Raw genomic sequence first — 25,487 nt, forward strand, 5'->3', positions numbered from 1 at the left:
GATTTCTCGACGCGAGCCTTCATCATCTGTTCCACGGCCGCATTACGTACCTTGACAGCAGCCGGGTGCTTGATGCGGAGCTTCGCCAACTCCTCCTTCTGTTCCATGACGAGGGCCTGCAGCATCTTCATCGAGGAACTACTATTCTCATGCAGCTTCTTCCAGCCGGCGTTCTTCTCCTTCAACAGGTCGATCTCGTGGCAGAGCTTCGCCTTGTCCTCCTGAAGTCGCAGGATTTCGCCGGTCGCCTTCTTCTCCGAGGCAATGCTCTTCTTCAGCAGCATCACCAAGCCGGCGGTCAACTCCCCCTGCTGATTGAGCTCAGCGGGCATGTCGTCGAGGCTCTCCTTCAGCAACTCCATCAAGCCTTGGATGAACTCCTTCTGCTTATTGAGGTGCTTATTGAGCTGATCGGGCATGCCGTCGAGGGATAACGACTCCAGCTCCGCCGGCTCGGCATGTTCGCCTCCGCGGCTAGGGCGCTCCTGGGAGCCATCGCCTGCCCGTGAGAGATCTTTCGAGGTCTCTGCGTGGCGGCGAGCCCTCTTTTTTTTCCGCAGCCTTGGTTGCCGCTCCCTTGTTACGAGTAGTTCTCGACCTAGAGCTCTGCTCACCGGCCATGGCAACGACGGACGAAGAAGAAGCACTTATGAGGAGGAAAGGTAGAGTAATTTTCGGTTAGGTAGTTCCCCTTTTTATAACCTAAGTACTAGCACTAGTACTAATACCTGCATAGTGGGAACACGTTCAGGTTTGGTACGTACTAGTAGGTGTGAGCAGGCTTTCGAATGTGATGGGAACAAGGTAAAGATTAATTGATGGTTTTGGTTTCGAGGCCCGAAACGGCTCCCGATGAGTTTAGCGGAACATAAATTTCAAGTACTACACTGCTCAAATGCGTAAATATTATGTTACTGTCAAAAATTGGCACAAAATACGAAGGAGACCAATGGAAGTACTACTAGCAACCCACGATTTAACTACTCGCATGCGCGCAGTGGAGTAATAATGTCTTTCTTCCGCCCTCACGTCCACTCAATTTGCATGCGCTGTATTAATTGACCATCAATGAAGTGAACGACTTTACACGCGTCAAATTATCACATGGGGTGGATCTTGGTACAAAATTGCGTCCGCCCGTGTACCCGCGTGTGCGTGCGAGGGAATGAGTGCGTGCGTGGCGTGCGTGCACATCTTCGCTTCGTGCATGTACCGCCAGTATGGCTCAGGGAGGACGAGTACATTCTTCTGGAACCAGCAGCACGTCACTGTGATCAATCCATGCAAGGAGGTCGCGACAACGCCTCCACATGTGCCACGTGGCTTCATGAACTGTAAGAGAGACACTGTGTAGCGTGCCATTGGTATTCTAATTTACGTGTTTTGCACATACTCGAAGTACTAGTAAGGTACACGTGCATTGCACGCATCAGATTTTGCAACCAAATTATGAATAAATACCACACTATAGCATGTAAGCTCTGAGTCATATATGCGTGATGTAGCCCTTCGTTTAATTCTTATAGTTCATCTCATTCAAAATCAATTAGTTTTTATAAAAAAGCTAAGAACGCGGGAATAGGAAAAACATGGGATTATAGTGGAATGTCGTCTTGAATCCTACAGGATTGTACGAGTGTTTGATTGTGCATAGAAAAAACGCAGAATTCTTTCAAAGAGGTTTGAGTGGATGGGATGTTTCCTATGAAATCTAGTGCAAATGAATCATATGGAAAAATTCCTATGGTTTACAATCCTACGAATCAAACAACCAAGATAGGAAAAATTCCTAATGATTAGAATCCTCCAAAATTCCTTTGAGAATCCTTTGAATCAAAGAAGCCCTTAATCTATTTTATGATTCATGGAATTGTGCGTTGTAAAGCATAAAGTAAAAACAAATAATGGCAATTCAACTAGAAAAAAGTTTGGGCAGTTATGATACGGAAGATTCTAGAACAAAAGAGAACCACTGTTGTTTTGAGGTTTGTGCATTATGCTTAAGTTCAACCATGGAGTCTGCTAGATTGTACATGTGGCAAAATCCGGTGGGGGGCTAGAAGATGGTGCGAGGGGCCGAGTGGAGGGAGACTATGAAGGAATGCACAAGTGCGAGATCGATATTTAGAGAGAGGGGGCGAACACGTGCGCTGTTGCACGCAGTGGCGGAGCCATGAAAAATAAATGAGCTAGGGGGCCAAGCATTGCTAATCCTTTACGAGGAGGGTCAATTCATGAAATTAAACTTTTTTTAGCAGCAATTGTCTAATGATCACATTCATATTAGCCTCGATATATAGTGATGTTAGGGGGGGGGGGCTTACTGCCCACTGTCTTCGCCATTGTGCACGCATCTGGGAGATGAAGCGGAAGGCATGGATGATGAGAGGGGGGCGTTGGATATATAATTAATGTGGGTGTATTAGCTATATATGTTAATCCTATATAGAGAGGTATAGATTGATCTATGTGGACATGGGAAAGAGGGTGAGACCTCACTGGATATATCGATTGATCGGTTTGTGTGGAAAACTATGAAAGACCTAGCTGTATACACACATACATAGAGGAACATCGATCGTTGCGCATGTACGCATAAGAGATAAAGAATGCCCTATATGATGGAGAGGGGGATGTGTGTGGGTGTGTGCCTTCATGGGAGACCGACCTGAAGAAAAAGATTGCATGCATGCGATGGATAATGCCGACTGGTAGTGTGTGTGCATGCATGCACGAGAGAAAGTTAGTGGTACAATTATAAAGAGAAGACTACTGTGTGGGTGTAAAAGAATAGGTGAGGTCATAATCAATGTAAAGTTGAATTCAAATATTTGAATAAGAGATCTTGATGTTTGAAACCCATGCATGCATGAATATAACGGAGATCTGCGCGGTGTGGTTTGGAAACGAGCATGTTGTAATGTATACACATTGAACAAGGTCAGACTGATTTGAATTTGAGATACCGATGGCTGACATCATTTGCCCACGTCGCATCCGTGCATGGACACACTATTCTAATTGGAGATGATGGGCGGCTTTCGCATCACATATCTATATCTATACCCACACACATATATATATATATATTATATTTTTTTATATTTTGTGTGGGTAACTTTAACTTTGAAAGATGATCGTTGGATGAGGCGAATCCGATGGTCCAAAGATGGCAAATTTGAGCACTATTGGCCGTTGGATATCATCTAGATTCCACCAGATTTCGCCACATGTATAATCTAGAAGACTCCATGGTTGAACTTAAGCATAATGCACAAACATCAAAACACAAGCACTTTTTATTTGTTCTAGAATCTTCCGTATCAGAATTGCCCAAATGTTTTTCTACATGATTTGCCATTATTTGTTTTTACTTTATGTCTTACAACGCACAATTCCATGAATCTTAAAATAGATTAGCTTTCTTATAAAAACTAGATGATTTTAAATGAAATGAACTATAAGAATTAAACGAACATCTACATCATGCATATATGACTCAAAGCTTGCATGCTATAATGTGGTATTTATTCATAATTTGGTTGCCAAATCTCATGCGTGCAATGCACGTGTACCTTACTCTAGTCTAAATGGTGTTTGTGTGTGTTGTGCATGTTGAGGTGCAAATTGTCTTTTTTTTGGGTACACATTAAGCTTATTCTTCCGAAATTTCAAGCCGCGCCTTGCTATGCCGAAAATTGAAGCTAGCGTCTCTGTCTATCGTGCTGCGAAACTCCCGCCTCTTCAACCCGCGCCTTGTTAGCCCGAAATACTTAAGATATATCTTTGTCTCGTTGTGCTCCGACAACTCCCTCCATCTCAACCCGCGCCTTGCTATTCCGAAATTACAACGCGCGCGAAAACTCCCACCTCCTATGAAATCCCGACACGCGAAATGCCCGTGGTACCCCAGAACCGAAAGAACCGCCTCAAATCGGTGGGGGGTACTTTCATAACTTACCCCATATTTCGGACAAGCGCGTCTCTAAGCCATGGTTCCCCACTGCCATCCCATCCGCCCACCCATTCGTACACCGAGGCCGCGAAAACCCGCGACGAAACCCCACACCCTGCTCCGCCCGCCACCTAGCCGGAGCCTCTTCCCCGACGACGCCATCCACAGCAACACCTCGACGTCCCTCATCCACCGTACCGGATGAGGATCCGTCGTCTATCTCATCGTCCTGCCGGTTCAGCCACCCCGTCCTCCACCTCCAAGGAGCTGCCCCGATGTTCCCCTCGTCTTTCGCGCCACCTCCATTCCCACATCGCCGTCTTCACCTGCACCACCGGAAGAGCATCATCATCACCGTTTCCTCGGATGAAGCTGCAGTCTAATCGGCGCCACCAAAGAGGTTGTACACTAATCGCCGCATTTTCTTCTTGATTCGATCTCATGGTGCTGTCGGTGCTCTGTCCCGAGCCGACACGGCGCGGCTCCATCCACGGCGGCATCGCCGGCCACTTCCTCCATGGCGTCGCTCCCTCGGCGGCGACGTCCACATCAGTAGGAGCTGCTGCTGCTTTAGATCTCGCTCGCGCTGCTGCTCTGCTCTTGCTCTCGTTCCCCTGCCTGGTCTGCTCTTGCTATTGCTCTTACTCGCGCTGCTGCTCTCGCTCTTACTCTTGCTTGCGATGCTGCTCCGATTTGGCTACACTTCAGTCGACTGAATCGACTTTTGGGTCAGTCGATTTTCAAGGGGTGGGCTCGCCGGGGTGAAGGAAGAACCAGCCGCTGTAGGGAGGGGGGCTTGCCGGAGAGGTACCACACTATCTTTCTTAGGGTTTAGGATGGGGGCGGTGGTCGCCGGCGGTGGCGGGGCGTTGGCGGGGCGGTGGCGTGGGGATCGCCGGAGAAAAAGCTCCGCACAGGGGGGGGGTCTAGAGGGATGGCCGGGGCGGCGGCGGACCGGCGGTAGGGAGTGTTTTCAGGGTGGGCGGGGCGGCGCACCGCCGGCCGCGGGCGACAGGGGGCTGCTGTTTGGCCGGTGGTGGCTGGCGGCTCAGGGGGTGGAGGTTGAAGATGAACCACAGGCCCTTGATTTTGTATCCAACGGCTGCAAAATCGACTGACCAGAGATGAAAAAGTCAGTCGACCGGTGTGTAGCCTCACCTTGCTAGTGCGTTCAGTTTCGATAGCAAAATTCAGTTTCGACAGCAAAATTCAGTTTCGACAGTTAGGTTCAGTTTTGACAGTTAAGTTCAGTTTCGACAGTTAAGTTCAGTTTCGACAGTTAAGTTCAGAGATGAGCGGCTGATGTATTTTACATCTAGCACTTTGTGGTTATGTATTTTACGTCATGTATTGGAGATGCTATTAGAATTCCACTCAGGTTAACATTGTTCATTGTCTCTCTTGTCCTGCTTCAGCCTTGGCGTCGTACAACTCACTGGAGCTGCTCCAACAATGAAACCCTCCATCACAGCGGAGCAGTACCTCGGGCTCCATCTCCAGACGCCTAAGATCTTCTTCCCCTCCTCCGACAGCAAAGTCAGCCGGAGCATCCTCACCGGCCAACCCAATCACACTGAGACCGACATGGCTTCGCCAAAGAGGTTGTACACTTGTTGCATCTCCTTTTTACTCTACATGTTATATATATTATCCACTGAGCACTCGTAGTAACGGGAAATACGATTATTTTATCCTACTATATGACAAGCAGTGAGGTACCAGGCAACTTAGCTATCCATGATGGACTCTCTTGAACGCCATCATTATTTATCTCTGCGCGTTTGAGCTATGCATTTGTCGATGGGCCTGGGAGTTGAGCTAGTATGGCAGTGGCCTGGGTCCAAAGTAATAGAAGTAGCACAAAAACATTTTTTTGGTGTAGGATTTTCCTTGCTCAAGCCTGCCTACTAGAATCGCGAGTGCTTGAAAGGAAAAGTGAATGAAAAACATAGGAATTGGAAAGTTTCCTATGGTACTACTTTTCATGAATTTGGTGCAAAGGAAAACTGTAGGATTTGTTCCTTTAGTGTCTCCTTGAAAGAAAAATCATAGGAATTCTAATTTCCACTTCTCCTCCTTTTCATATTCCTATTCATCAAGCACAAGACTAAGAGATAGTAGCATAATAGCATTATAACCATACATTTTCTTGTGGTTTAACTTAATCTCACCATGCTTTTTTGCATCCTGTGATCTTCCAATTATTGGGAATCAAACACCCAGATTGGCAGAAATCCCATGTTTTTAAATTCTCTGCTTTGCACGTGCATTCCTATCCTATTCCTGTCTATTTCCTATCCCTGCATTGTTAGAATCCTCAAATTCAAACAAGCCCTTATTCAATTACTTCTGTTACAGATATGTGTTAAAGAAAACCTTGTGTGGTTTGTCCTACTCCTGCGGCACTGTGTTCCACCCCAGCTCAGCTTCTCCAACGACAGAAGGGTTCACCACAGCAGGGATCCGCTCTCCAGACTGTCTTTCGCCGCCTCAGATCTTCTTCCCCGCCGCCGGCAGCCACGACAACTGCATTACCATCATCAACTAAGCATATGACCTTGAGGACTACACGGGTCCGCAAGAGAGGTCGCACTCTTCCGTGCCTGCTTACGTTATGCGTCGCTTAATATGATGACATGCTACATTACCGTTGTGTTCACCTATTAGACTCCGAGTCAGGTCCAAACTAATGCTGAAACTTGAGTTTTTAAATGGTTGTGGGGTACATATTGGGGCAACAATCAGTACTATCTGTCTACTATCTGGTTAACCTCCGGTGTCTACTATGAGTTTCATGTTGGGTGCAAACAAACATTAAAGGAGCCATTATCTGTATTTTTTAACTAAAGCTATTATCTGCCTGCTATCATTGGTTTTGGGTCTATCCATAGTTTGCTACCATCACTCTGGATTTGTGCATGCACTCCTTACATAATCTCACTATGTTTTATTCCTATGCATGCCAGTTATTTTACACAATGGAACTGATCATGTAGAGCAAAAGAGACGAGCCTTGCATGGCAATAAAATTTCATGCAAACGTCGTTCCATGGTGGGCGCAAAGGCAGCCCCCCCTCCACCCATTTTGGATCGTAATCAAGAGGAAGATAACTGTTCTGAGGGGGATTCAGAAGGAGAAGACCAGTCCTATTTACCCCATGAGGTCTTCGCTCTAACTTGGCATGCTAATGTTGGTAATATCATGCATATGGTGCCTTGCATTGCTTACTGTATACATTAAAGATGTCATCTGCTTAGTTTAGACATGCTTTGTGTCAATGCCATCTGTTTAGTTTCTTTATCGTATATGTGAATCATGCAATGCCATCTTGTCTAGCCAGGCATCATATATGTGAATTTTGCAATGCCACCCTGGTTAGCCAGTCATCTTATATGTGAATTATATCATGCCATCATTTTTTTATTATGTGTTAAATTTGTCAACAATTTTAGTACATTCAATTACTCTTCCTGTGCATCAGCCATTCGGCACGGTCATGGAAAAATTTGGAGTGGAAACAAGGTCTTCAGAGCAGACAATGCTATCTGACGAAGCGCATGTCTTGCTGGTTACCGATAGCTCCTCAGAGGATGATTCAGAGACAGATGACCAGTCATACCCCCCACCCGAGGTGCATGCCCTAACTTGGCAGGGTTATGTTACTCATATAGTGCATATGGTATCTTGCATTGCTATGTCATTTGCTTAGTTTAGACATGCTTTGTGTGAATGCCACCTGCTTAGTGTCTAATTACCATATATGTGAATTATGCAATGCCATCTTGTTGCAAGACATTATATATGTGAATTGTGCAATGTTATCTTGTTGCAAGGCATTATGTATGTGAATTATGCAATGCCATGCTGTTTAGGCAAGTGTCATATATGTGAATTATATCATGCCGTTCTTTTTTTGTATTTCTCATTGCTTTTGTCGACAATGTTTGTATATTCAACTACTATTCCTGTGCATCAGCCATTTGAATTGGTGATGGAGAAATCTGGAGTGAAAACAAGGTCTTTAGAGCAGACAATGCTACCTGCCGAAGCAGATATCTTGTTGGTTACAGATAACTCTTCAGAGGAGGATTCAGAGGCAGATGACTAGTCCTATTATCCCCCTGAGGTGTATGCTCAAACTTGGCAGGGTTATATTACTCATATAATGCATATGTTGTATTGCAATGCTTAGTTTTTACATCATATACACAATATTGAATGCCATCTCCTTAGTTGACACATCATATATGCGATTGCCCTCTACTCACTTCCTTAGTATATAAATCATATATTTGAATTATGTCATGCCATGATGTTTACATAGACAGCATGTATCTGAATTATGGCATGCCAACCCATTTTCTAAAGACATAATATAGTTATATCATCTCATCCTGTTTACACAGTCATCATATTTTAAATTATTTCATTCTATCCGTGAATTATATCATGCCATCATGTTTCCATCGACGGCATGTTTGTGATTTATGGCATGCCAACCACTTTAATAGACACATCGTATAGTTATATCATGTCATCCTGTTTACATAGTCATCATATTTTGAAGTATGTTATTCTATCCTGTTTAGTTAGCCATCATACATGTGAAATTGTGTCATGCAATCCTATTTAATTAGCCATCATATATGTGAAATTATGTCCTGCTATTCTGTTTGCTTAGACAACATAAATGTGAATTATTTCATGCCCTATTTTCTTCCCTACTATCCATTGCACCTGTCTATCTTACAATGTTTGTACATTCAATTACTTTTCTTGTTTATCAGCCATTTCAATTGGAGGGAGTGATGGCAGTATCTGTGGGAGTAAAAACACGGTCTTCAGAAAAGATCGTGCTACCTGTCGATGCAGATAGAGCCACGGTTGTACTTGCCCAAGAACCAGCCCCACCACACATAACCCACACTCATGCAGATTGTACCCCTACCCAGTTGGATAGAGAGCTAGCTACACCCCTTCTAACCCCAACCCCAGCAGATAGACACCCAGTTCCCGTTGACACAACACCGTCTCCACCACAGAGCACCCAAACACGAGCAGTTAGTAAGGCAACTGCAGTGCCCAAATCACGAGGACCACCACTCTGAACCCGAAGTCAACGCTTAAAGCAGAAGAAGAATTGTTCTCAGGTCGGGTTCCGTAGCTATGGTTCATACTACTTTGCTCTTGCATCACTGTATTTAATGATACCAACCAATTTCAAATTTGAAGGATGCAATAGAAACTCCAATGGCGCAACAAGTATGTTTTAAACCTGTTTCTTCAACGTGTTTGGCTGTTTGATGTTCTAACTTGCTCTATGTTGATTTCAGTTTCAATTGAATAAACAGTTATGTTCTCATGCCATGCACATTACAAGTGTTGTTATTGCTGTGTAGTTTCCCACACTTATATTCTGTGTATGCTGCTTTGTCTTAAATAGATATGATTAGAATTGTATCTATCTTGATTTGGCAACATAAACTAGAATGATATAGACCATACAGTGACCATACTACATAGATATATGTTTGTTTCATGTTGTTATCCTGTCCACCTTACTACTGAACTGGTTTACCAAAATGAGTTTCATATACTACATTGTAAACCTGAGATGTGTTTGTTTGTTTCTCTTTTAGAACGCGGATAAAATATTGGAGAAGAGTACCCTGTTATGCAATGGTAAAGGAAGTAATGCAGATAAGGTTCAAGATAGTGAGACATCCCTGTTGGTCTCCAAGAAAGCTGATAAAAACTATGTTGAGGACACTGAGACAACCCCAAAGTCCTGTCTTGATGTAGTGTTTGAGTTACTGGCTACCACTGCTGGCACCAGCTCTTCGAACTCGTTGCCTGAATCAGTTCGGCTTCTTGAGTCTCAACTTCAAGTTGAAAGACATCGATCAAATGTTATGCGACATGAAGCAGAATGACTGAGGAAGTCCCTGCAGAATTCAGATGCATACTTTCTGGTGCAACAGCAAGCGCTGGAGGACTTAAGCGCCAAACAAGAGAAAGTTAATAAGCTTGCTAAGCATCTTGCCAGCATTATGGGTACCCAAGATATTGTTTCTTGAGCTCTTATGAAGTGGTTTCAGTTCTGGAATTGTTTTGCTGTGGCGTTTATATGCTGCTGTGTTCCCTATATTTGCACTGGTGGCGAACTTTGATGCCCGGTGGATGTAATATGTGTAATAGCCGTGATAGCCTAGTGTAAGTTGCTTGCTTATTTATTTCCTTGTTGTCTTGTTTATTTGTTTGCTTGTAGTCAGTGCAGTTCTTTTTCTGCGGTTTGCTAGTGGCTGCAATAACCTATTTTTTATAACTAGGCCACAATAATCATGGGCTAATATTTACTATAGTGACACTGGACCTATGGGCCGTAGAAACAGTGGGCCTTCTATGGGCCGTATAAATAGTGGGCCTTCTACGGGCCATAGAAACAATGGGCCTTCTACGGGCCGTAGAAACAATGGGCCTTCTATGATCCGTATCATCAATGGGCCTTATACAGGTCGTATGATCGATTGGCCAAACATGGGCCAAACAGACCGCATTCTGGCCGTAAACAGGCTAGAGTTGGAATCGTCCGTTCATGGGCCGACCATAACAGGCCATCGTTAATAGGCCGTATTTGATGACGCTATGAAAACGGCCCAACGTTTAACGGACCACAAACGGGCTGACTGTAACCACGGGCTGAATTTGGCCCACAAGCAAAAAATGACAGTAACGGGCCATAAGTAAATGAATGCTGGAAATGAGCCCAAGAATAAATGGGCTCTGAGAAGGCCGAAAGATAACATGGGCTGGAAATGGCCCAACGGAATAACGGGCCGTTAATGGGTATAAAGTGATACACTGTTCTATACGAGCCAGTTTCACCACAGCCCGTTTATGGGTGTAAAGTGATACACTGTTCATTACGGGCCAGTTTCACCACGGGCCGTTAATAGGCCAAGAGTTACATAGGGCCTCATATGGGCCGAAAGACGTCATGGTCCATACATGGAGCACTTCTGTGACACGCGATTTATCGTCATGGAAGTGGACACTTCCGTGATGATAATTTTGGTAATGTCATGGAACACTTCTATGACAGCACAGGTATGACTATCTTGATTCTATCATAAATTTGTCATGGATGTACATGCATGACAAAAACGCGACCTACTGTGACAAACACGTATCATCACGGAAGTGTATTTTTTTGTAGTGGAGTTCAGCACACGTTCAGCTCGATGACGTCCCTCGAACTCCAATCCAGCCAAGCTTCGAGGGAGAGTTCCGTCAGCACGACAGTGTGGTGACGATCAATATATACACAGGATGTCTTGCGTGACAAGGAAACTAATCCTACCATATCTCTAGAAGTCAGCTATACAAGGCTAGAGAAGATAGGAATAGCAACACAAGATATGTCACGTTCAACACACCCCCGCAGTCGAAGCGTCGGCGTCGGCGATGCAAAGACTAGAACGGAACTACTGGAATGCAGCAGTTGGAAGCCCCTTGGTCATAATATCGGCAAACTGCTGGGTGGTCGATATATGAAGAACCCGAAGCTGACCCAACTGAACCTTCTCACGGATGAAGTGAACATCAAGTTCAATGTGCTTGGTGCGCTTGTGCTACACCGGATTGGCCGCGAGATAGGTGGCCGAAACAATGATGTTCTACCGACGCAGGGCTTCGCCTAAGCACCGCTATGATATTATCGAGGTGGAATATGGTGGAGGGGGGCACCGCACACGGCTAATAGATCTCAAGGATCAATTGTTGTGTCTAGAGGTGCCCCCTTGCCCCGTATATAAATGATGGAGGAGGGGAGGCCGGCCAGCCCCTAGGGCGCGCCAGAAGTGTGGAGTCCTAGTAGGACTCCCTAGTCCTAGTAGGATTCCTCCTCCCACATGGAATAGGAAAAAGGGAAGGGAAAAGGAGAAGGAAGGAAGGGGGCGTCCCCCTACCTAGTCCAATTCGGACCAGACCATGGGGAGGGGTGCGGCCACCTTTTGAGGCCTTTCTCTCCTTTCCCGTATGGCCCATTAAGGCCCAATACGAATTCCCGTAACTCTCCGGTACTCCGAAAAATATCTGAATCACTCAGAACCCTTCCGATGTCCGAATATAGTCGTCCAATATATCGATCTTTACGTCTCGACCATTTCGAGACTCCTCGTCATGTCCCCGATCTCATCTGGGATTCTGAACTACCTTCAGTACATCAAATCACATAAACTCATAATATAACCGTCATCGAACTTTAAGCATGCGGACCCTACGGGTTCGAGAACTATGTAGACATGACTGAGACACATCTCCGCTCAATAACCAATAGCGGAACCTGGATGCTCATATTGGCTCCTACATATTCTACGAAGATCTTTATCGGTCAAACCGCATAACAACATACGTTGTTCCTTTTGTCATCGGTATGTTACTTGCCCGAGATTCGATCGTTGGTATCTCAATACCTAGTTCAATCTCGTTACCGGCAAGTCTCTTTACTCGTTATGTAATACATCATCCCGCAACTAACTCATTAGTCACATTGCTTACAAGGCTTATAGTGATGTGCATTACCGAGAGGGCCTAGAGATACCTCTCCGACAATTGGAGTGACAAATCCTAATCTCGAAATACGCCAACTCAACATGTACCTTTGGAGACACCTGTAGAGATCCTTTATAATCACCCAGTTATGTTGTGACGTTTGGTAGCACACAAAGTGTTTCTCCGGTAAACGGGAGTTGCATAATCTCATAGTTGTAGGAACATGTATAAGTCATGAAGAAAGCAATAGCAACATACTAAACGATCAAGTGCTAAGCTAACAGAATGGATCAAGTCAATCACATCATTCTCCTAATGATGTGATCTCGTTAATCAAATGACAACTGATGTCTATGGCTAGGAAACACAACCATCTTTGATTCAACGAGCTAGTCAAGTAGAGGCATACTAGTGACATTATGTTTGTCTATGTATTCACACATGTATTATGTTTCTGGTTAATACAATTCTAGCATGAATAATAAACATTTATCATGAAATAAGGAAATAAATAATAACTTTATTATTGCCTCTAGGGCATATTTCCTTCAGGTGTGTGGCAGCGGAGGAGAAGGTGGACTCTTCTCTTAGGGTCGGTCGAACCCCGTGGGGCTGCCCCTCCTCCAAACCGCACCACCCATTGGCCTTCCTATAAATATGTGGGACACACAAGTTTTGGGGTACCGTCTCTCTCTCTCTCTCTCTCTGTAGTTTGGAACTAAATGGAAAGATGCTAGGCTGCCTCTCCCTGTAGTTTTATTGGCAGTCTTTGTTCTGGATGACGAAGTGTTGCCGGATCAATACTTCAGTATGCATGGATACCGTAGAGGGGTTTACTTTTACTCTTGATCGGTGGAGTAATTCTCACGACTGGGACATATAACCTAGTTGCGCGAATCATCACATCATCACCAACATCTTGTTCTCCGCTGGGTTCTTGTTGGTGAGATTGGATATATTCTTCATCTTCATCGTAACCTTGGGTGTGATTGTACAATAAATGTTTTTGTTGCCTAGTATGTTCCCCTTTGTTTACTTCTTGTTGTGGTTTCTAGCATTTGATTAACTTCAATCATTTTTTCACAAAAAACATGAAAATATTAATTTATTTGAAAAGGGGATATTTTATAAAATATGCGTACAATTTTGATTTGGGAATATATTTTTGAAAAAAACCTGGTCATTTTTTTAAGAAAAGTTGAACATTTATTTTCGAAATGCGGACATTTTGAAAACTTTGGTGAACATTTTGTAAATATGAACATTTTTGAATTCTAGGAAATTTATTAAAACTGTGAGGATTTTTTGAAAGAAATAGGAAAGATAAAACAAAGAAAAGTGAAAATAAAAAGGAACATGAAAGAAAGAAAAATAAAATAAAAACCACAATACTTGATAAATACCAATAGAGAAATGATAGAAAATAATAATGAAAAATGTGATAACCTTCTAGAACCTTCCTAAAACGAGAAAACCAGACATGTAACCTTCCAAGTGAGTCGCACGGTTCACTCCTGCCATTCGCCGACAACATTAAGCAAAATGTGTCAAATAGGACTTCTCCAATAGGAGAACCCTCGGCTTTGATTTTGAGATAGATCCCGAGTGGCAATGAGTGGATTCTAGGCTTCGTTGTGACCGTCCCGATATGGCCTCGATGGACCCAAAACCATTGCTCATTTTTCCATGAAGTACCCCTTTAGCTTCGCAGTTTGGGTTCTCTTGGAGCTCTGGTCGTTCGACGACCTTTGCCGGCCCCACTAGTATTTGGATTCGTGGTGTAGTGATATGATTCGGTAAGTGTACATGCACACAAGGAAAGTCGAGTGGTCAATTATTATATGTAGTCCCTTTGGTTGGGTTTATAAGTTGAGCACGGGTTTTTAGGTCTTCAATTAACTAGTGAAACATGTGATGTATGTCAAAAAAATCTTTAGATTTGTCGTCAAATAAAGTTCTAAACATATTTTTTGTGTGTGTATTACACATGCCTTGTTAGTTACATTGAGGATCATTATCTAAAAAGAGAGTTAAATTGAGGATCTAAAATCTTGCTTTACTCATAAACCCAACTGCTTTGGGTGTTGGATCCGGTGACAGCGGGTTTCAAACATCGCTTCCTTTCTATAGGCGTTGCTGTTGAAGAAACTCGTTGTGCTTATGGCATCATGAAATGGTTGGTGCTGATATCATTGTTGTAATTTGTCGAAAGTAGATTTGATGGTTTCTCGTTTTTTCTCTCGCTTAGACGTAGCTTTGGTGTGTGTGTTGATGTTGATTGTATGCATCTTAGTTATGCAAAGGTCAGGTGTCTGTTCATTATGTTTGTATCCACTTAATATTTCATTCTGAGTCAATGAAATTCACCCTCCATACAAAACTTATATACCCTACTAAAGTGAGTAATGTGGAATATGTCGAGAGACGTAACGGCCCGTATTTTCAACAATGTGAGGTTTACCTACATCGAGTTGGCTTTACATTTTTTTAGATGAACAGGGAGGTCCACCCTCCCCGGTTCCATTACTCAGCATGAAACCAAACTCAATCTCCAGTTATACAGCAGCTCACTTAGAGGAGCAGCTCAGCCTAAAAATGACACTATGATAATGAAAGAGAAAACCAGGAGTACAGATCTTTAAAAAGATCAAACGACACGCAGGCCCAAACTAGAGTAATCAGACTAAAATCTCCAGGGTTGCGTCTGCCTCCATCTCCGTAGCTTTCCTGAGCTTGAATGGTGGAGCTGAGGCTGCTTGAGGAGACCAGCAGGCAAGCGTCAATACTGGGCTGCTTAGCACTCTTTTGCCCTTCAGGGCACTCTGCTTCTTCGGTGAATGGAAACGCAGTCATCGTCAGAGATCTTCAGCTTGCCCCACTGATTCACGACCCCATCCCTCGTGCAACCCTCCAGCATCAGCCACTCATTATTCTCAGCGGCTGTAGCAAGAAAGCTGTTAGCGCTGTCAGGAAAATCTCCAGACGAGCATTGCCACTTTCTGGCGCCAAGATCGCCCAGAACTTGAGGGTTCTGAGGATCAACCTCCAAACCTGCAAAATCGATGTCCAAACGGTGTTTTTAAAGATTATAGAGTTCCTATACTTCCACAAACACTAGAGGACAACCGATGAGACCATGTTTAGAGCAGAATTTTTCTTATTGGATACCCAAAATCTGGCAACAGATTCATACTCTATTCCTATCCTGACCTGAAAGTGGTCAGCCACAAACGACCAAATGTTTTTTGCTACGATGCATTCAAAAAACAAGTGAGTGTTAGTTTCCTGTTCAGAGCAAAAGATGCAATCCAGAGGTTTAATGATGTGCCTTTTCCTCAGGTTATCTCTGGTCATCAACCTGTTATACGAGAAAAGCCACAGGAAAACGTGGATTTTCGGAGGCACATAAAGTTTCCACACCGCAGGGATGAAAACTGGTTGCACCCCCGAAAATTGATCACGTGATACAGAGAGCTTTATGAGTACACACCCTTGCTCTCAAGCTGCCATATCAGTGAGTCTATGTCCTCACATAGAGCAATGCTTCTGGCACATTCTACCAGGTGGTGCCATTGCTCCATGAGTTTATCATCAAAATTTCTTCTGAAGGTCAGCTTGAGAGTTTCCCCATCCTAGACTTATTTAATAGTTTTAGATTGCTCATTACAGATTATGTACACAGGCCAGAATTGTGTGGCTAGAGGGGAGGTCCCAAACCAAGTATCTTCCTAGAATCTAATCCTCTCACCATTACCTACCTTCCATCTAAATCAAACTTCAGGTTTTGGATAATGGATTGGAATCCCTTCCAAAACCTAGAGGAGTTTGGAGTAGGGTTAACAGCAAATAGATTAGGCTTCCCAGACACATACTTTTGTTCTATAATGGATTTCCAGGGTTTCTCTCCTTCCTCATAGAATCTTTTGACCCAAGATCCCCAAAGGCACGCGTTCACCTCTTGAAGGTTTGGGATTCCAAGACCTCCAAATTCTTTTTTTATACATACCATTTTCCAACTAGCAAGGTGAAGTTTCCTATGCCCTTCAAAGTCATTCCATAGGCAGTTAGCCATCTGGGAATTAATCAATTCTATGGCCCACTTAGGGAATTTGAAAAAGGAAAGAAGGTAAATGGGGATACTAGCCAGACATGCTTGAATGAGCACAAGTCTGCCTTTGTAGGAGAGTAGTTTTCCTCTCCACCCAGCAATCCTTTTCATGATTTTATCTATAAGGGGTTGAATGTTCTCCCTTCTAAGCTTGTCGTAGTGAAGGGGTATCCCCAGGTACTTAATAGGGAAAACCCCTTCAGCACATCCTAGTGTTTGAATGAAGCTAGCAGTTTCCTCCTTATCCATATTAATGGGGATCAACTCACTTTTACTGTAATTGATTCTCATCCCTGTGACCTGCTCAAAGCAGTTCAACACCATCTTCAGGTTTGAGGCATGTTGTAGGTCTTTATCTAGGAAGAGGATGGTATCGTCTGCATATTGCAAGCAGATGATCCCACCTGGGCAGGCTTCTGGGCAGAGCCCAGCAATCATATCCTGATTGGTTGCCTTCATTAGCATTCTGGTGAGAGCATCCACTACTAGGTTAAATAATAGTGGGGAAATGGGGTCTCCTTGCCTGAGCCCTTTCCCTGTGAGGAAGAAATCACTTTCACTGTTGTTCACCTTGACTCCAATGGACCCCCCATGGGTAATTTACTTAATCCATTGAATCCATCTCCCCCCAAACCCTCTAAACTTAAGTAGCTCCTCTAAGAATTCTAGGTTGACCTTATCAAAGGCTTTTTCATAGTCTAGCTTTAACACCAACCCTTGTCTCTTGCTAGAATGAATAGAGTGCAGCACCTCATGTGCTGTAACTACACTTTCTAGCATATACCTGCCTTTTAGGAAGGCAGATTGGTTACTAGCTACCAACCTTTGTAGGATCTTTGAGAATCTATTGGTGAGTACCTTAGTGAAAATCTTGAAGCTACAATTCAAAAGGCTGATGGGCCTAAATTTCTTCATAGAGGAAGCATCTGGTTCTTTAGGGATTAGGGTCAGCATAGTAAAGTTAAGTCTGTGTATGTCAAACTCCCCTTTGTGGAAGTCTGAAAACATATTCATCAGATCTTTCTTCACCAGCTCCCAAAAGTGCTGGTAGAAAAAGAAGGGAATCCCATCAGGCCCTGGGGCTCCATCAGAGTATGAGTCAAAAACAACCTGTTTGACCTCCTCTTTTGAAAAAGGAGCTTCTAATGTGACATTCTCTTCAGTAGTTACTTTTTCTCCTTCAGAGAAAAAGTTTTGATTCATTTTAAATCCATTCCTATCTTCTTTTTTAAGAAGATCTTTGTAATAGTCACTAGCAATTTTAAGCATCTCAGCATTATCAGTGACTAGCCCTTCAGGCCCATCTAGAGAGTGGATGATAGATTTCCTCCTTCTCTGGTTGGCCACTGCATTGAAATATGCAGTGTTCCTGTCACCTTCTTTAATCTCTCTATCCCTAGATCTCTGTTTTGGTTTAACCTCTTCTTGGAGCCAAATTTTCTGGAGCTGAGAGTGGATGAATCTAATTCTAGTAAATTCAACTTCAGGAAGGTTTGTGATTTCAGACTTAATATCAAGCTTATCAAAATCTTCTAGGAGGATTTTTTGTATCTTCTAAGTTGGGCTTCCTCATTGGAGCTCCACCCTTTTGTGATTCTCCTGAGCTTTCTGATTTTATTCTGCCAGTTCTCAATATGGGAGGAGGCATTAGTGGTCTCACTCCAAATTCCAGCAACTAGATTGGAGAAGTCTTCTCTAAGGAGCCACCACTTCTCCATTTTATAACTACTGCATTTAGGGGTTTGGTTTAAACCAGAATCCCAAATTAAAGGAACATGGTCACTCCCACACCTAGGAAAAGCCCTACAGGATGCCATGGGGAAGATCATGTCCATTTCAGTATTACAAAAAAGCCTATCTATTGTGGACATGATTAGGTCCACCTGGTTGTTGGCCCAAGTAAATCTCTTGCTAGACAGCTTAATCTCAAGCAAGCTCCAGATTTCAACCCAGGCATTAAAATTCTCACTCCATCTATGGTTAATATTGCCATTACTTTTATCTTTGGCATATCTCACTAAATTAAAATCTCCCCCTATAAGAGTGGGGAGAGGGTCTTCCAAGAACAAGGTATGAAGTTCAGAGATAAAATCTTCTTTTCCTTCTTCATAAGGAGAACCATAGACAGTAATGACTCTAAATGGATTGTCATTTGTTTTCAACTTCATAACACAACTAACAGAAGATTCTAAATTGGACCAGGAGACAACATCTAAGATGTCCAGATCTACTCCCATCAGGATGCCTCCAGCAGAGCCCTGGGCTGGTAAGTGATGCCAAAAGTTTCTACTGCCTACTAGGGATTTTAAAAAGGAGTCCGAAAACTCCTCTTTCTTAGTTTCTTGAAAACCTACAATGAAAGCATGGGTTTTAGCCATAGTTTTCAAGATCAGAGCTTTCCTACCAGGGGCAGTAATCCCTCTCACATTCCAGAACAGAGCATTCATGTTACAAGTCTAGTTCTGGGGTGCTTGCCCCTTCTATTCTTACAAACCAAATACCACAGCTCACTATTGCTAGATTCAACATTATCATCACTAGGTATTTTCTTTGGGGTGATGAAGTCTGAAGCAGAACCTGCAGTTCTGTCAGGGATCACACACCCCTCCCTACATCTATCAGCTACATTGTTGGAAGGGTCAGCATCTATTTTTTCTTCCAAAATAACATCTATACCTACTTTATTAGCAACAGCAATGAAACTGGGATTATTAAAAAGGGAGAAGGGTTTGTTTATACCTTCTCTGGTGGTTCTTGCATCTTGAGCACTTTTGAACTGTTGAGCCTTTTGAAGTATGGTTCTGGTGTCTCCAGCAACCCTTGCACTCATTCTGGCCGCTTGGACAGGGCCCCAATTTTTTGCATTGTTCTGTTGTTGGATTGGTGGGAAGTCTTCTTCATACCTCTTATCCTCCACAACTTCTTCAGCATTGCTTCCAGGCAGGTGCAGGGTTTCCATTGACATGTCATCTTCTCCATCTTCAGTGCTAATTCCATCATCCTCCCAGCTTTCCATTTCCCTTAGGAGGCTGAAGCCATCCCCTAGGTCCCCATCATCTAGCAGGCGACTAAGTGCACTGCTTTTGATGTTCTGCAGTGAGTCTGGCAGCTTGTTCTTCAGTAGATTAGTTGGGGTGGGGGGCTCCACCTCTTCCTGGCAGTAATCACTGGATCTCCTGTTCATTCCACTACTAGAGCTGGTCCTGGATCCATTATCTGAGCTTTTGGAACTTTTATGAGAGGCTGTATCATCATTGTTTTTGCTGTTGTGGTTGTTGTCAGTCCCTCCACTTTGCTGATCACCTGTGGTTTGTCCTTGGGCTTGTTCTTCCACAACAGCATTTGGTGGCTCTACCTCAACTTTGATTTTGTACAGCTTCCCATGGATTCCAAAAATTCTCTCCTTTGGCACCCTGGAGTGGTCTTTACATGCTATTTTTACTCTGATAGTTTCATAGAAGTTCTGGAAGTTGTGCTGCCAGTCCACATCCAGCAGGACACCAAACGTAGATGTGATCTGGTCCAGCAGTGACCATTTACACCACTTGGGGTTCATGCTTCTTAACTTGATCCAGACTTTCTGTAACTCTTCTTCAGCAGTGATCTCCCCTTTCCATACTTCTACATTCACTATAGTGTTTTCTTTGGACAGGCCAAAGCAGGGGTATCCAGACACCTGCTCCACATCTATCTCAGGAGGGAATTTGACTAGAAATGTCCACTCATCTAGAGCATTGATGGGCCAGGGCCAATTGGTTTTGTAGATGTTGGCAAACTCTGTTGCTAGTTCCTGCTTTGAGACCTCCCTAGACTCAACAAAAACCATGCCAACGTTCTTCAGCCACCCAGTGTGCTGGGCATTCACATCAGGGGCATCCAGGTGGTAAAAGCTAAGTCCCTGTGCAGCACTCCCTACAAACTTTGCTGTCGAGTGCGGCTTCTTCCTGACTGGACAGTCCTCTACTTTGTGATTGATCATTTTGTAGATAAAGCAGCATTTGGGCTTTGTACACTTGTCTTTGTGGTGCCCAGGGTCACCACAATTGTAACAGGTGACCCCAGAATAGGACATTAGACCTGGGTTGGCAGCTAGAGCCCTCTGATTTGCATCATTGCCTTTCTTCTGTTGATTCTTGACTTGAGACCTGATCTGTTGTTGGTTACCACCATGAGCTTCACCTTGATCCCCCCTTGCCCGCTAGATTGCCCCTGAGACGGCTGTGGGGGGGCGAACCACTGCTGCTGCGGGCCTCCCCATGGCGGAGGGTAAGGTCCTGGAAACTGACCTGGGAAAGCCCATGGCGGCTGCGGGCCCTGGTAACCGAAACCAAAGAACGGCTGCTGTTGCTGCTGCACCCCGTTCCCCTGATTGATCTGCTGGTGGTCGGGAGGCCAATTCCCTGCTTGATCCCCCCTACCACCTCTGTTCTTGGCTCTGCCCCGTCCGCGCCTCCATCCACCATGAGATCTGGATCGGGGGTGGTAGCCGCCGCTATAGCGAGGGTGGTTGGGAGAGGTGGAACCCTAGCTTCTCCTCCCTCCACCCCACTTTTTATAGTCTACCAGAGCTGACTGTACCATCCTTCCGCCTCGTCAATATGATCACCTGGCAGTCTGGTGGGTGAGTTGGCGGCTGCGTCAGCCGTGTGGCCATTTTGAATCCGGCCTCTTCTCCTCAAGTCCACGACTCTGAACCCCCCTGAAGCCTCCATGACCAGAAGTGCCCCTGATTTTTTGCTTCGATCCGGAATTTGTTACTGGGGCGCTGTCAGGTTCACGGCGATTGCGATGCTCTCCTGCAGTTGCAGTCTCCACAATGCTTGCCAACGGACCTGCCTCGCTCTCAGCGGTGATTCCTGTGCCGCCATTGCCCAGGAGATCACCACCCTCGCCGGTGTCGATCTGCCCGTCAGGAACAAGGACAGTTCGTGATCCGTGGCGAACGACAGGATCCTGGTAACCAGCTTCGGCACTAAATCGCGACCTCTCCTTGGGATCCTCATTGATGTTGTCTCCGTCAGCATCACTTCTGAAATCTCTTCTTCCTCGCTGATCTGAGCTTGGGTAAATGTTGTCTCTCGTCGGCCGCTCATAGCGAGTGGGTGTGGACGGGGGCATGGGCTCACTCTGCTTGGACAGCTCTTTCCAGGCCCCCTCCACCGAGAAGATGCATTTAGCCATCGCACTGTGCACCCCAAGTCCGGCTCCACAGTCCTCATGCGCTGCACTTAGCTGTCCCCCGTGACCGAAATTGCCAGAGTATTGAGATTTAGGGGTTGTAGTCGCCGCAATCCCGATCCGGTACCGGAGACAGGTAGGGCCATGGATCCACCTCCTCCGAGTCCGAAGGGGGGCTGGAAGGCAGGCGCCCGAGGATCCCTTCCCAGCGCGCCCTGCGGCGGGCGTCGCCGCACTTCGCTTCTGATTTCGCCCAGACAACGAACGCCTCCGGCTGCTCCCTCGGACTGGGCATGTGGGCCTTCTCCGCCTTCGTGCCTTCAAAGTAGATCCTCCGAGCGAGGTTGAGCAGCTCTCGATCTGCTTAGATCTGGCAAGTCTGAGCGTACCTCAATCTGCAGAGTTTTTAAAACGGATTCAGACTCCTCTCTGCAGCGAGATCTGCCTCCCTCCAATCCTTCACGCACTGCATCCACGAGTCGGCGTCGTCGCGGATCCTCATCGCCCTCTCTGTCCACCTCTGCATCCTTGTTGCCTGAAGCGTCGCCGGCGAGACCGATCCAATCAGGCGTAGCTTCTCTGGGAAAGCCTGGTAAACGAATGGCAGAGGCATCCGAATCACCGTCGAGCCCTGCGGGACCCCTTGAGGGGGGGACCTGGGGGGCGAGCCTGTGGATCTGGTCTGGCGAGGCATGGGGGCGTCGAGCGGTGGCTGCGGGGGCGGTGGGGGGGCGAGCCATCGACGGCGGCGGTGGGGGTAGGTGGGGAAGGGGAAGGGGGGAGCGCGGTCGCAGGAGCGGGCATGCGGGGAGCGGTTGTCCGGCTGAGATTCTGCGCCAAATCACAAACACCGGTTTTCAGGTGGCTTTACATTTCCTTCCAAGAGTATTGCCAGGTCAAGTGTAATTTACCAAGCACGGATTGCAGTCGATCAGTATTTGTTTATCACCCGTTTGTGCTCTGCATTTGTTTGCAAATTCCCAACAGAATATGTATGTGCGTAGCATCAAACGTACGACACCAGCGACCAGTATATACAAAACAAAAAAGACCGGTATATACATATAACAATAGGAGTAGTTCTGGAAAAGGCTGCTTTGATTATGATCGATCTATCGAGGCAGCTGATTTCAGCATCGATTCAATTGATCCGATCACATGACCTTATACAATCGATCGAGCAAGCAAGCAATGTTGTGAAGGCCGGCTACAGAAGGATGTTCGATCTCCATGCATGCATGGGATTAACGCAGGAAAGGAAGCACTCGATGGAATCCAATCCTTCACGTGGGGCATGTGGAAGCAAGTTACGGCCATGCTTCCTTGCCTGCTGCTGCCCTGGAGGCTACGTATTTAGGTTGGTTGAAAAGCTTGCTGCTGTATCTATACTGTTCTGGAGATTTCTCCCTATGCAGGTTTGTTTTAGTTATACATATGTCTCCCTATGCTTTCAAACCACGGTACAAGGTTTGCTTTTATTGCCAGCATTTTGTCCTTAATAGTTTTCTTTCTTTCTAAAAATCGACTATGGTTCATATTAGATCAATGTAATATCAGAATAACCAAATAATTTTTTTCTTTCAAAAAGGAGGATGACCCCCGGCCTCTGCATCTGGGAGATGCATACGACCATTTTATTGATTATAGGAAGGATGATAACCAAATAATAGGGTAACAAAACCGACAAACAAATAGGAAGGCCCGAGCAACTGTTTTTTCATTTGAAATGTGAGGGTAGGAACTAATCCTATAGTTTTTTATTCAAAGGGAGGGAGAAAAATGCGATTGTCAGTGCCAAGTCTAGAGCTTGAATCATGGTGGGTTGGTTTCACCACAAGAAACCTAACCATCTAAGCTACGCTCACTTCAAGAATTTTTAACATTTCAAGGGCACTAAAATTTACCTTTTTCTTGACTAAGCATAACAATTCCTTTTACATGAAAATTGTCTAGAATACTAACATGAACATATAAAAAAGTCAGAATTTATTAATTATGTTTCCATTTTTTAAATTCTGCGAAAAACATATGTATATGACCGTCCCTTCTAGAACCAAGAATTATATATGATGTGTTATGTTATCATCTACTTCCTCCGTTCCTAAATATTTGTCTTTTTAAAGATTTCAAATGGACTACCACATACGGATGTATATAGACATATTTTAGAGTGTAGATTCACTCATTTTGCTTTGTATGTAGTCACTTGTTGAAATCTCTAGAAAGACAAATATTTTGGAACGGAGAGAGTAATACACTATACTCCCTAAGTTTAGAGCCTCTTGTTCAGTTGTGGTATTCATTTGGATTGGACCATGATTTGACCGGGTCAACGATTCCTCAGAAAGCTCTCTCGTTCATTTTTTTTTTCTAATTCACTGGGCTTCTTACTTTTGGAGCTCTCCCATTCGATTGAGGTATTTAATTTTGGATTTGGTTCATGATTTTAACCGGATCAATGAATTTCCAAATCAATCGACAATAACCGGCCTATAAAAACATATCAATCACACGCTCGCTCTCACCACCTAGAAAAAAGAAGCGTCAACATGTAATACCATAGCGCAAATATTTTTTTGCGGGACATAGCACCAATATAATACATGCATTCACCAACCCAAAAAATCCCCCCACATAAATATAGATTGATTAGCCGATAACACAAAATACACCGCTGAAGACCCACTAAAACACTGCATCGCGAATAAAAAGAAAACACACTTCATCACCCCCACTCCAAAACCAAATACTCCCCTTAGTACCAAATTATAAGGTGTTAGTTTTTTGAAAAGCTAAATTTCTTTAACTTTGACCAAGTTCTAAGCCAAAAAGTCAACATCCATAATACAAATTAATTAAAATATGAAAATTATTTTCATGCTAAATCTAATGGTACCGATTTTGATATTCTGGATATTGATATAGTTCTACAAATTTAGTCAAGCTTAAAGCGGTTTGACTTTTCAAAAACTAATGTACCTTATATTTTTAAACCAAAGTGAGTAAACAAATATGAAAACTTAATAACAACAATGGCATAGCAAAGCGCGCCCAACGCTTGTAGTTGAGATGATTTCTTACTGATGAACAGATATGGCTTCATCTGCACCAACGAATATATGCATTTTGGGGGGGGGGGGGTTCCCGTAAATAGACGACTTTCTAGGGAGTGCATGTAAAAAAATACCAAAAATAGCATCTGTAACTTTGTCTGAAAATGTATAGAAAAATATTTATACTGATAAGGAGTATCATTGGATTGTTTTTTTATTATATTACTCTTGCAGTTCTGGATTACAAGCCCGCTCGTAATTTAATTATAATTTTAAGTTTTTAACCACTAATTTAATCAACACAAATATGTGTTATGTATAAAAATAAATATACCATTAAAATCTTCTTCCGAATGCACAATTTTACGTCATATTAATTAGTCCAAATGGCTCGTTGCTAGTTACTGAGGTACTTTTCATTTATTTCACTAATTGGATGCTTTATTACTCTGGTACATTCAGTTAGCGTTCTACTACTGCTTAGTTTGTGTTAAGGGCAACCCAATGCTGTACATTAAAATGGACATCACCAAATGTGTACGGACATGTGTCTTAGACAGTCGAACAGGCGCCAGCCATCCAACCATATCGAGTATACCTAAGAGAATTATTCCACTAACTTATTTATCTCGACATGCA

The sequence above is a fragment of the Triticum aestivum genome, chromosome 1B (assembly GCF_018294505.1).
Source record: "Triticum aestivum cultivar Chinese Spring chromosome 1B, IWGSC CS RefSeq v2.1, whole genome shotgun sequence".
NCBI lineage: Eukaryota > Viridiplantae > Streptophyta > Magnoliopsida > Poales > Poaceae > Triticum > Triticum aestivum.